We start from the raw sequence: 12,471 nt of genomic DNA, 5'->3' as shown, positions 1-12,471 counted from the left end.
CCTACATTGATTCGATCGATCAATTATGTAATATTCGTAACCGTTTACGTTTTGTGGTGGTAGTAGTCGTTTTTCCGAACGCGTTGTGCAACAACTGTGTACGGCCATCCGATCACGGGTCCTCCGGCACGAGTACGTGGTGAAAAACACGTCACCGTGTTCCAACGAAGGGCTTAGCAGCCTCGTCATCGGCCGTCTCGCCTTCTTTCGAATCATTAATGCAAGATTAATGGAGGCTTGTCGTTTATAGCTCGAAACGAATCCCGATTACGAAGCTCCAGACGCATCGTCATTTAAATTCGTTGTGTGTCTCGGCCCTAGGAGAAAATATCGCGGTTTTTTTTCGGAATCGTGCAGACTTTTTCAACAGGTCTGGAGAATCCACATATTTGCGAATTACTAGTAAAATATGGTTGTCCGCATTCGAGACCTACATATTTTAACACTAAGTGAAATCTTTGGCTCCGTTTTTAAGAATATTGCGCTGACCAAGTAGTGTGACATTTAGCACATAAGAATTGTAGAAATCTGAAATGTATATATAATAAATATCATAAATGTTGCAATTATTTACCATTTTCCTGAAGAATTTCGTCTAATAGTGCCTGCATAGTGTTATTCATTTGCTTTATTAACAGTTTTCGAGTTTTAAGATGCATCCTACAGTATTGTTAGTTTTTTTTTAGTTTTTAGTTAACAAATTACATAAACTATTGATGAATTGAAATTTTGAGTTATTTTGAGATAGTGACAAGTTTTAGTGTATTAATATACTATGTTTCTTTTTATGATGCCTCTAACAAAATTCTGTAGCGAAAACTTGGTTATGGACCTCTAATTCAATGTTGTGTTACAAAATAACTTTTACTAAAAATCTGAGATCGTAACGACGAAGTATCAAAATTCAATTCTTCAATAATATAGTCACGTAAAATATTCTTAGATCAACAATAAGTAGCAAGAACTTTTCCGCCAACAAAGAAAGAGTTTGCATAACAAAGTAACAAGTCCTGAAACATTAAAAATCAAATTCAAAATTATTCGAATTTCAATAGAAAATATTTATTTTTAGGGTTTATTTGGTTTAATAATAATGTTAAAAAATAAAACTGTTCATAAGGACTATATCGAAACATTAATTAAAAAAGAACGAAAGAAGAAGCTTTTTGAACTCTTCTTACGATTAATTTAATTAATTCCAGTTTCGTCCACTACTTCGTATAAATATCCAGATCTAATTAACATTCGGTAAGTGTCCAGTTCCTGTAGGTGGTTCCTTTCCATTATAATAGCTTTCGTTTTTTGTGTGATTAATTGACCTTTAATGTTTAGCATCGCTTAATATCTCGATCAATATAATACATCAACACATAACCTATTAAGCTCGTAACAAATATTTGCCTAGATAATAAATAAAGTGTGATTGATGTGACGCGTCACGTGTAATTGAAAAGTCATTTGTGCGGAATTTAGGAATATCACCAGATATCGATTGTTTAAATATACCATACTTAAATAATTATCAGTACTACATCCGCGGTCCACATGGTTTAGCGCAACGAGCCGCTGCCTCTACGTCAAGCTATGAGGATGACGATCGCCTTTCTAAAATTATAAGGATCCCATCACGTCCACATGTAAAAAATCGAATGGGGGATGGAGGGGCTAGGTGGTGACCTCGCCCACTCTGTACGGCTCTCGCAAATTAAAGATAACGAGCCATCAGCGACCAGCGCAAAACCGAAATTATGATTTCATCAGCTGCAGACCACCCAGCGGTGTTCGGACGGCAGGACCTCTGCGAACACGGAGAAGAAATCGACCGGAGTCCAATCAGCCACGCATTGAGACTCGCGGATCACAATAACATATAATTTTTATAGCTTTATTTACGGGCAACGTGAACAAAAAACAACCCCTTATATACTGTATGTGTATACAAAGTACTGGACGGTATGCTCTCGATGTATTGCATTCAGTTACTCGTCAATAACAGCTGTTATTTTTAATTTTACATTTTCGATTCACATTTTTCTTATCAACTAGATACGGTTAATACCAATATTTATTAGATAATATTAGTTCGCTGCAATTGAAAAAATATTCATTCTTAATTGAGATCGTAACAGGTGTCAAGTATCTATTCCCATTTTTGAAAGTAATGGGGTGATATTTATCTATTTACTATGTTGTCGTTTAAAATAATCGTGATAAGTTAGGTCAGTGATATTTATTAACTATATGTTGCTTCAGTTTTAACTGTTTTGTGTGGAAAACAACATATTCTCTATGGATTATTTTAATATTTAAAGGTGCGTTTTTTTTAGATTCAGTTCTAATATTTATCTTACTGATTATGTAGTTGATATGATATTATTCAATATGATAACAATAATAATAATATGACACTGGTCGTTATAAACTACAATTTACCTTATTTTTGGAAAATTTTACATTAAAATAAAAAATGTTTTCACTATATTTGTAATATTATTCCAGTCATATGATTATTATTTAATTTTGATTGAATTTACTGATTTAATTAATTTAATTGTGTTATGTTAGGTCAGTAATATTTATAAATCATATTCTACTTCAGTTTTAACTGATTTATGACTATTTTCTTGTTAAAATCACCATATTGTGGATAATGTATCTTAATTTTCTAACATTTTGAGTTACGTTCTTATATTCACTTATTTATTTATAATATGATATATGATACTTAATTATTAACTAATTAAGTATAATTTTACTATTTATATAAAAATATTATATGACAGTGATATTTGTTAACTATATTTTATTTGATTTTAGACTATTTTCATGCATGCCTAATACTGTTAATCTAATTCTCTTAAATATTTGCATTTCTACTATTTATTTCAGTATTTTTGCTATGATTCAGTATAATAATAACGTAATTATCTGTTACACTTGATTTTTGATGTTAAATATAATGTATTGTTGCCAATATTGATTTTAATTATTTTGATTATTGAATAATATATAGGTATAGACATAACAGATTATTTTTGAGTACGTACAGACACAACATATCATATTATTGTGGATGTATGTGTATCGTACTGTTTTAAAACGTTTTTTCTTCTTCATTATTATACTAATGCTAAAAATAATTTCGAATATTAATACTAACTATTAACAAAATAACTATCACTGAAAGTTTAATGTAATGTGCCACTATCTTACTAATTAGACTACATACATATATAATAACCTTAAAACGCAATTCTTTCAAAAAAAAAACTATCCTTGAGATATTATGTGTAGATTAGAACGGAATGAAATAATATTAAGACTTTAGTTACATGTCAATTAATATATTTTTGCACTGTTGCCTGCGCCTGAGGATTATTGGCTATTCTAAGACATGACGCAGAAAATATACTTTAGTTTTAATTAAAAACCTGTCCGAATCTATATATGTTTATTAATTTTTTTCTGACACTTTTGGTTAGAGAATGTCATCGTCTGAAACTCCGGTGCCGATTCAATGACAAATCAATTTTGTTTTGCATCATCTTTTGATATACCGTCGAAATAAACCCTTAATGTGTTAATGTAGATAATTTCTTTTAACTGAATACCTTTGTATATTTAATTATTAAAATCAGAAATAATGTAATTTATTAAAATAAGTACCGTAAACACGTCGACATTTTTAACAAAATTAGTATATTATAAACAATAAATACAACATTTAAATAGTAAATAGTTTGTTACAAGTAATGTGTTTATGGAATTTGGAATGACATCGATTGAAAGTCGCGACTGGGTAACACGATAATGCACAACGGATTATTTTTTCGTCATCATTTAAGATTATATCGATAAACCGCTATCTTAATATAAAAGATAAGCAACTATTATCAACGTATCTGTTACTACTCACCTATTGAACCGGGAAACTTTTAAAAAGATGATGTAAAATACGCACGGCCGGTATCGCGTAAATAAACGTAAGAGTGGTTCGGATCACAGTCAAAACAAAACTGATAATGCCGAGGTACTGCCGCCCAATGTGCAAGAACCGATCTGATCGTCGACTATCTACTCGTATGGCTCCCCTTTCATTCATTGATAACCTTTACTATTATGTACAAATTAGATTTTAATTGCTTCTATTTTTAAATCATCTCCATGTTTAGATTATTGATTCTGTCTTAAAATTTAGCAATACCCACTAAAATAAAATTGTATAAACATGATCTGGCTCCGATTTTTTTATCTCTACACATTTCCGATGCGTAGATTTATTTATAATTGTTATCTGAACGCGTTATATGCCTCTTTAAGAAGTCATTTCAATGAATGAATATATTTTGTTATGAATAAATAAAGATGTTAATAGATCTACGTAAACACACATGTGACATTGAGAACGATTATATCTATTTTATTCCGTTAAAAATTATCGCTGAAGAAAGAAAGAAATATAAATATTTGTAAAAAAGTCCTAGAAAGTAAAATAATACATGGATATCTTATCTCTAGTTATAAATTATGGGTATCATCTCAACCAAATATTTTTAGTATTCCTCGACTAACCTATAATTTGTCTTTACAACAACTTTAATCTAGATATATATCTAGGAGGATCCATGGACCCTATCTCCATCTCTGGTATAATAATGTTTATGTGTATATATGTTTTTCTATTAAATGCATCTCACTGCATGACACTACACAAGATCTAATTGTTTGATTATTTTGAGCCTGTGTTCGGTTCTGGTGTTAAACAACAGTTACAATACTTCGATATTAATATGAAAATGGAGTTCATGTCATATCAGAGCAATTTTCTTGATTTCCTGAGTGACAGTCGGTATCTGAACGTCTCGGTATAAGTAATCAATAGTACTGGTTGTTAACCAATACATTTTATTTTTTACATGCCTCTTCCACCCAAGTTTTGCATCAAGATTCATTCCGAGATACTTAGCGTTGTTCCTATATGGAACTACAGTATTGTTACTGCTGCTTCTGCCATCTGAGTATACTTGAACTGCACATGTATAGATTTATTTTCGTAAATTTTTATTTTCTAGCTTTGAGTCCAATTATTTATATTGTCTCTTTCCTGTTGTAATTTTCGTGTGGCTTCTTCACTATTGTCTCAGACAGCAAGAATCGCAATATGATCAAATGTAGCCGTGGTGTTATTTTCTATTTGTGTTACGTCACATGTGTAGAGTAGGTAAAGAATTGACCCCAATTCACTTCCTTTTGTTGCACCTTCTTTAGCCACTTTTTTTTAGTATTTCCCATTGTACTGTTTTCAATGTGTTGTTATTACACTTTTAAGTTTAAATAGTAGCTTTATCTAGATGAATTGCTTTTTTTTTGGGGGTTGATCGAGTCAAGCCTCACGTTAGGAAGGAATGTGGTATGATTCAATAAATCATCGTTTACATTGTTTCCTATGAACGTCTAGGCTTATTTATGGAGAACCTCAAAAGTAGCTTACAATCCGGACTGCCTGCTTCCTATAGTCAATCATATGACAGGTTTCGTTATGATTTGACGGCAAATATCGAGGTATTCAGCTGATTCTCTTATTCACATCACTGGTTGAATTGCTACGAATGAATATATCGAGTGAGTTCTTCCTATGGTTAGCTTATTGCTGCCAAATACTGCCACATTCCAAAATAATAATTCACTCATACACACCATCAAAAAGGTTCATTCTTGGATTGAAACGTACCAGAATATTTCCCATCAAACATCTTCCCTAGATTGCACAATGGTCAGACCTCGACATAATTGAATTGTTATAAAAAGCTTTAGAGCACGGGGTAAGAAGTAGAAGCAGACACTTAAATACGTCAATTTTATTATCACACACTTTTAAAAGAACTCGATGATTTCTCCTACAATGCTATGAAGCACACCCCGTTACTTTATAATATCGTATTACTAATAATTCGGGGAATCACTCCATCCATTTCTCCATTCGGTCGTCATTCGATCAGCTCTGGTAACATACTGCTTATAACTGGTTTTGATTCTTGTCAGAGACAAAGCAAAAAGCCCAATAATCACGAGTACAATTTCGATTTATATCAAAACAGTGTCATACACAAATATGAAATAGAACATGTGAGCATAACTAATTGTAATTAATGTTGCATATCCTAAACATTCATAAAATTTAAAAATTAATGATAAGATAAGTTTCAAAAAGATTTACAGTTTTATTGATAACGTAGATGCCTTGGAAAGATAGTCAATTTTTTCAAGGGGAATTCGTACGCTTTCCGAAAGATGGAGGAAAGCTCAAAACCGAAGGCTTAGTTTGCTTGAGACCAACCCTTCCGATTTGGTTCATCTGAAGATCCAGCAGGCTTTCCACACCAGTCAAGTGCTGGTTATGTAAGATACTAATTCAAGTCCGTTCTTCCAACACTAGTTCTTGAGGCGCATCCTGAACGCCCCATCGTTCATCACTACCAATTTCACCGGGAAACTGACGTCCCACAAGTCCATACATTTATATCTAATCTCTTCACAGATTCTCAACAAAATTCAAAGTATTCTGATGATAAACACATCCGGAAGCTGATCGACTTGATATGCTACAATCAACAGCAATTATTCGCGAAATTTGTTATTTAAGATGCGACCAATTATCTGCTTCGTTAATCCATATTCGCGGAGTCACAGCTACATGTCTTATCTAGCCTTACCGATTGATTATCCGGCTGCGGGTGCCAAACTTTCAAACCCAATATCATATCTATCAGGATATTGATGGAACATATAAATTGGTTGTAGATCAAATGTATTGATATTTAAAAGTCTATTTGTGAAAGGCTATTCTTTTTTAGAAATTCCGCACACTTCCTTGCTGCTCAGTTAATTTGTATTTAGTTTCATATGCCCGAACTTATAAATTTACTAAAAGTGTGAAAATAATTATTTAAGATCCTAATACAGTTCAATGTTTCATTAAGGTTTCACATACTATGAGCTTTTGCAATGCTATTTGAGTAATGCCGGCTAATTATTACCAACTATTACATTATTAGTTCTCTAACAACAAAAACATATTATGAACGGCCGATATTTTTTTCCTGTGACCTCTTGAGAGTATGCAAATGAGAATCACTGTTAACTGTTCTTTGATTAAAACACTCGCTTTATTTAAGACGGAAATTTATATAACAAAGCAGGTCAATTGAAAAGTCCTCGGCCTACCATAGAAAAAACAATTTTTTTTTGGCAAAATTAGTTCTTTTTATTCAACATAATTCCCTTCAAGGGTGATACACTGATTATAGCGACCTTTTAACTTTTCGATACCATTTTTATAGTACGATTTGTCCTTTGCTTCAAAATAGGCCTCAGTTTCGGCGATCGCCTTTTCATTCGACGAAAATTTCTTCCCAGGCAGCATTCTTTTTCTTCAAATGCGGCCGTTTTTTGGTGAATTCGTGCTTTAAACGGTCCAATAACGCTATGTAGTAGTTGCTGTTGATGGTCCTTCCTTTTTCAAGGTAGTCAATGAAAATTATTCTATGCGCATCCCAAAATACAGATGCCATAACCTTGCCAGCCGACTGTTGCGTTTTCCCACACTTGGGAGCGGGTTCATCGTGTGCAGTTCACTCAGATGACTTCGACTCAACGACTTCCGAGTGAAATGATGGAGCCATGTTTCATCCAATGTCACATATCGGCGCAAAAACTCGGGTTTATTGTGCTTGATTATCTCAAAGGTCAAAAGTGAGCTCGCGCGGCACCCACTTTGCACAGAGCATTCTCATACCCTAATAATCGTGAATAATATGATGTACACGTTCAGTTGAGATCTTTAAAGTGTCTGCTATTTCGTTCAGTTTTCAATTTCATCGGTAACAAACTCTTTTGGGCGTCCATTGCGCTCATCGTCTTCGGTGCGCATTTCACCACGTCTAAACTTAGCATATCAATCCTTGATGGTTGATTTTCATGGGGAAGTGTCCGGTAACTCGGCATCAAGCCAAGTTTTTGCTTCAACTGTATTTTTTCCCTTCAAAAAGCAATAATTTATCAACTTGCAAAAATTGTACGTCAAAAGCTATAATTCACTAATTAATGATCCAACAGCTGTCAAATTTATATACGCATCTTTTGAGGGTTAGGGCTAACTAAAAAGCATATGGATTTAATTCTAGTAGCGCCATCTATGTGTCAGCTCGGGGACTTTTCAATTGCCCTCTTATATGAACATGGAGAGATAGAAGTTATCATTGATGTGACATAATTCTCTTTCCGACAGGAGGGACGTGAATTTTAACGTACTATTTATCCTACTTGTAACTCTCTTGATTTAGTTTTGAGTTATAGGAATAAGAGTAAATTAATGAAAGAAACTGCTTCCTTTCTGGTTAAAATCAGGTAGTACCTTTTGAAATTGCTTATATCATTTTCAGACCATAATAAATGCCCAATAAATGTTCTTCACGCCTATATCGACTTATGCATGTCATGAAATCAAAATAAATCGTCATAGAAAAGTCCGTTTGTGACAATTATGTGGTTTATTATGTTTTATATTCTAAATGTGAAGCTAAAACATGGTAATATGCATATTTAATTCAGTAATATTATTAGTACATGTTAGACATAATAATATTGCTGTAACATATTACATGTGTAAACACAATTAGCTTTATTTTCTGATTTATAAACAACAACATACTAAATATAAGGACGAAGAATGGTCTAGATGGACTTGCTATGAAAGACGTTATGAAATGGTAGGCCCTAGGACTGGAAATAATACTATTATGTTTGACTTAGTGTAGTTTCCAAGGTTTTTGACTGAAAACCAAAATCAACCAACTTGGAAGAATCTGGCGGAGCTTTTCTACTATGGAGTTTTGATTTTGAGAGATATAGCACTTGGTATTGAATAATTCAGTGATATCCAATATTTATCTAAAAAAATATAGTATTGAGCACGCAAATGAAAGGCAACGCATATACAACCAACATAATACGTATAATACAACCATGAAGAATTCTTATAAAAAGGCCTTTTGGTAATATTGGTAATATTTCACCAACAATTCCATTCGTTTTATCTCAACATTGACCTCTGAACTATTTGACTGTTGTAAAAGCCTATGCTGAAAAACTAAATCAATCGTAACTAATTATTTCGTTGAGAGAAGAACATTTTCTCGGAAACAAAATGATCTGGGTAATTTTATACCTTGAAATGATTCTACATTTATTTAAGCAATGTAATTGACTTTCATAAGTGATGCATTACATAAGAAATCGGAATAATGTTTTATCAAGAAGACCTCTTATTGTAAAATCCTATGTTACAAAGAAAGTTTTACATATCGCCACCTATTAACATAAGTTAACATTATTAAGTTATACAAACTTATTTTACTACGAAAAATACATCATCTCTTAGTCAAAGTACTGTTCGGTTACGAAGAAAACGGCTACGAAGACACGCGAAGCATTCAAACATAATCAGTAATTCTAATCGCATATTTTCGATTTGTTTTTGGAAATAACTTGAGCGGTGCCGCAATGATGACTAACAACATTAAAATTATACAACGAATTTAATATTGTAATTATGTTGAGGAGATAGTATCGGAACAATAATTAACATGAAATCGGTTCCTGGTTTTTCTATGCCTTAACATCGACGATGACTAACAAATATAATTCTATCGAAATCTGTGTTGTAACCAGGTTGGGCCCCAGATCATCATCATTCAACATCATCATCATCAAGAAATAAGTGACAGCCAATTAGGCTGTTCAATAAGTCCATGGAACACCATATATTTTCAACGGTAGAAAGAATTTTTATTAAATTATTTTTTATACCAAACCAATATTTCATAATCACTCTCTAAATTATTGGAAGCATCATGTTAGACAAAAAGCAAAACATATTAGAACCAAAATAAAACAACTATACTGGTTAGTCGGAAGATACTCTCAACTTGATCTAAAATCAAAGAGGTTGATCTATAATACAATTATAAAGCCTATTTGGACCTATGGTGTGCAAATATGGGGTTGCACTAAAAATTCAAATCAGTTAGTCATACAGCGCTGTCAAAACAAGGTTCTTCGATTGGTTACCAATGCCTATCGCTATGTAACCAATGAAGAACTGCACGATGACCTGGAAATCAAATGAATTTGCGAAGTTGTGCAGGATTTCGCCTTAAAATACGAAAGAAGATTACTAAATCATACTAACGTGGAAGCAATACAACTGCTGGACAGCGCGCAGGATGTCAGGAGATTGGAACGAACAAAACCATACGAACTTGTGTGAACATTTAGTGTGTAATATTAGTGTAAACTATAGCTATAAGTTAATAATTAATAAATAATTATAATTTTATAATTGAGGAATACATAGTGATGTATTTTATCGCACTCGTCTTGCTTGTTAATTAATCCAAGTACATAGGAAAAGTAGTAATAAATTAATTGTAAATTAAGATTGTACTAAGCGTATCTAATAAAGATGTTATAAAAAAAAACTCTAAATTTAATTTAAGTTCAATACTTTAGACACATTCAGTTGGATGCTCAACATGGTTTATTACTATGGATAAGACTTTGGGTTTACCATCAAATACCAGTTCCCTTTGCAGTACAATTAAATAAAATGATAAATATTTTGGATCAAATTGCAATGCTTTGAAATCTACAATGTTTTGTGTGTTTCCTCTTGCAGAGGAAACAAATAGCAGCGGTGGTTTTTCAACTATCGAGCACACAACTTACTTATTGCCCATTTTTCTGCTCACTATCTTCCACACTGATGAACACATGTCGTCAAGGCGAATTATAACTTTTAAATTTACACTGGATAAATATACAAATTAAAAGAACATACCACAACCAGATGGATGTTTTTATCTAGAAAACAATTAATTCAGAGGTTCACTTGGTATGATCAGTTGTAGTAATTTCGTGTCGAAGTACTGAAATATAGACAAATAGTGGAAATGATTCCAAAATCAACTGATTTGTCACCGCCGCAATCGACTTTTGGATAATATCTAAACGCCAAACCTTCATAATTTTTTATTATTTAATTATTACATTGTTACTAGTCGTTTCCGTCTAACCTACAATTTGTCTTTATGATAACTTATATCTAGATATATAACTAGGAGGACCCATCGGCCCTATCTCAGTCTCTGGTGAAATAATGTTTATACATGTCACTGCTGTATTTTTTATTATATGCACCTCGCTACACAGCACTAGACAAGATCAGATGGTTTGATTCTTTTGAGTCTGTGTCCTGTTCTGGTGATATCCAAAAGCTGCAATATTTCAGTATTCTCATGAGAATGCAGTCTTTCCTCATGTCCCCTTGCAATTCTCTTAATTTCTTGACTGACTCTGGGTATCTGAAGGTCTCGATGTAGGTAATCAGTCCTATAGTATTTGGGTGCGCCCACAATACCTCTCAGGACTTTGTTCTGAAAAATTTGTATTTTATTTTTGTTACTTTTTGCAGAACATTCCCATATTGAACTCCGTATATCCATATAGGTTTCAGTATTTACTTATATAATAGCAAATTATTATGTACTGATAATTGTGATTTTCTTCCACTTAACCAGTACATTTTCTTATATTTCAATTCCAGTTCTTTTCTTTTCTTCTTTATATATTCCTTCCAGCGAAGTTTAGCATCAAGATTCATTCCCAGATATTTAGCGTTGTTGCTAAATGGAATGATAGTATTATTTAATATTATTGGTGTACAGATTTACTTTAATTAATTCTTATTTTCCAAGCTTGTGTCCAATTATTTATATTGTCACTTGCCTGTTGTAATTTTCGTGAGGCTTCTTCACTATTGTCTTCGACAGATATAATCACAGTATTATCAGCAAATGTAACCATCGTAATATTCTCCATTTGTGGTATATCAAAAGTGTAGGTAGATAAAGCATTGGACCCAGTACACTTCTATGTGCTACACCTCCTTTAGCTTCTTTTATTGTAGAGTAAGCTTCTTTTTGTTTGACTCTAAACATTGTTTGGTTGTAATGTATGATTTTAATATGTCTATGTGTTGTTTTGGTAGTATGTTTCTGTAGTTTATGAACAAGGCCTTCATACCTATCTGTGTATGTATCTGTGTTACATCTAATAATATAGCTGAGCATACTTTTTTACTTTCGTAGGCTTTTTCAATAACATTTGTTATTCTGTGGACCTGGTCAATTGTTGAATGCTTGTTAATAAACCCAAATTGGTATGTTGGTATTAGGCTTTTTCTCTCTATGATCAAACCTTCATAATAATCGCTAATATTAAGGCAAATTTACAATCCCTTCGCCCCCCCAATTCGGTCTGCGTTACCCCGGTGGCATTTTATAATTAAATAAGACACCACGCTGATAAATCGTGAAACATACTAAACCTTAGAAAAATCAGAAAAGAACAGCC

The 12,471-nt window shown here is 32.7% G+C and overlaps 1 protein-coding gene across 5 annotated transcripts in view; it reads right to left on the bottom strand.

Annotated features, from left to right (window-relative positions):
- The window catches only part of ITP (Ion transport peptide), a 53,990-nt gene that overhangs the window by 10,269 nt on the left and 31,250 nt on the right, over positions 1-12,471 (bottom strand). The window contains exon 1 of one of the 5 annotated variants that reach the window (XM_076412107.1): positions 3,917-4,050. The exons of the other annotated variants lie outside the window; for them this stretch is intronic. The gene's annotated coding sequence lies outside the window, so the exon portion shown is untranslated. Of the gene's footprint in view, positions 1-3,916; positions 4,051-12,471 lie in introns of those variants that run through there. 5 annotated transcript variants of the gene reach the window in all.

This window comes from Rhynchophorus ferrugineus, unplaced genomic scaffold, assembly GCF_030347505.1.
Source record: "Rhynchophorus ferrugineus isolate W39M unplaced genomic scaffold, kcgeb_rfMv2 rfM8, whole genome shotgun sequence".
NCBI lineage: Eukaryota > Metazoa > Arthropoda > Insecta > Coleoptera > Curculionidae > Rhynchophorus > Rhynchophorus ferrugineus.
Note: the sequence above shows the minus strand (reverse complement) of the source record. Positions and strands in the feature narration are given on the sequence as shown.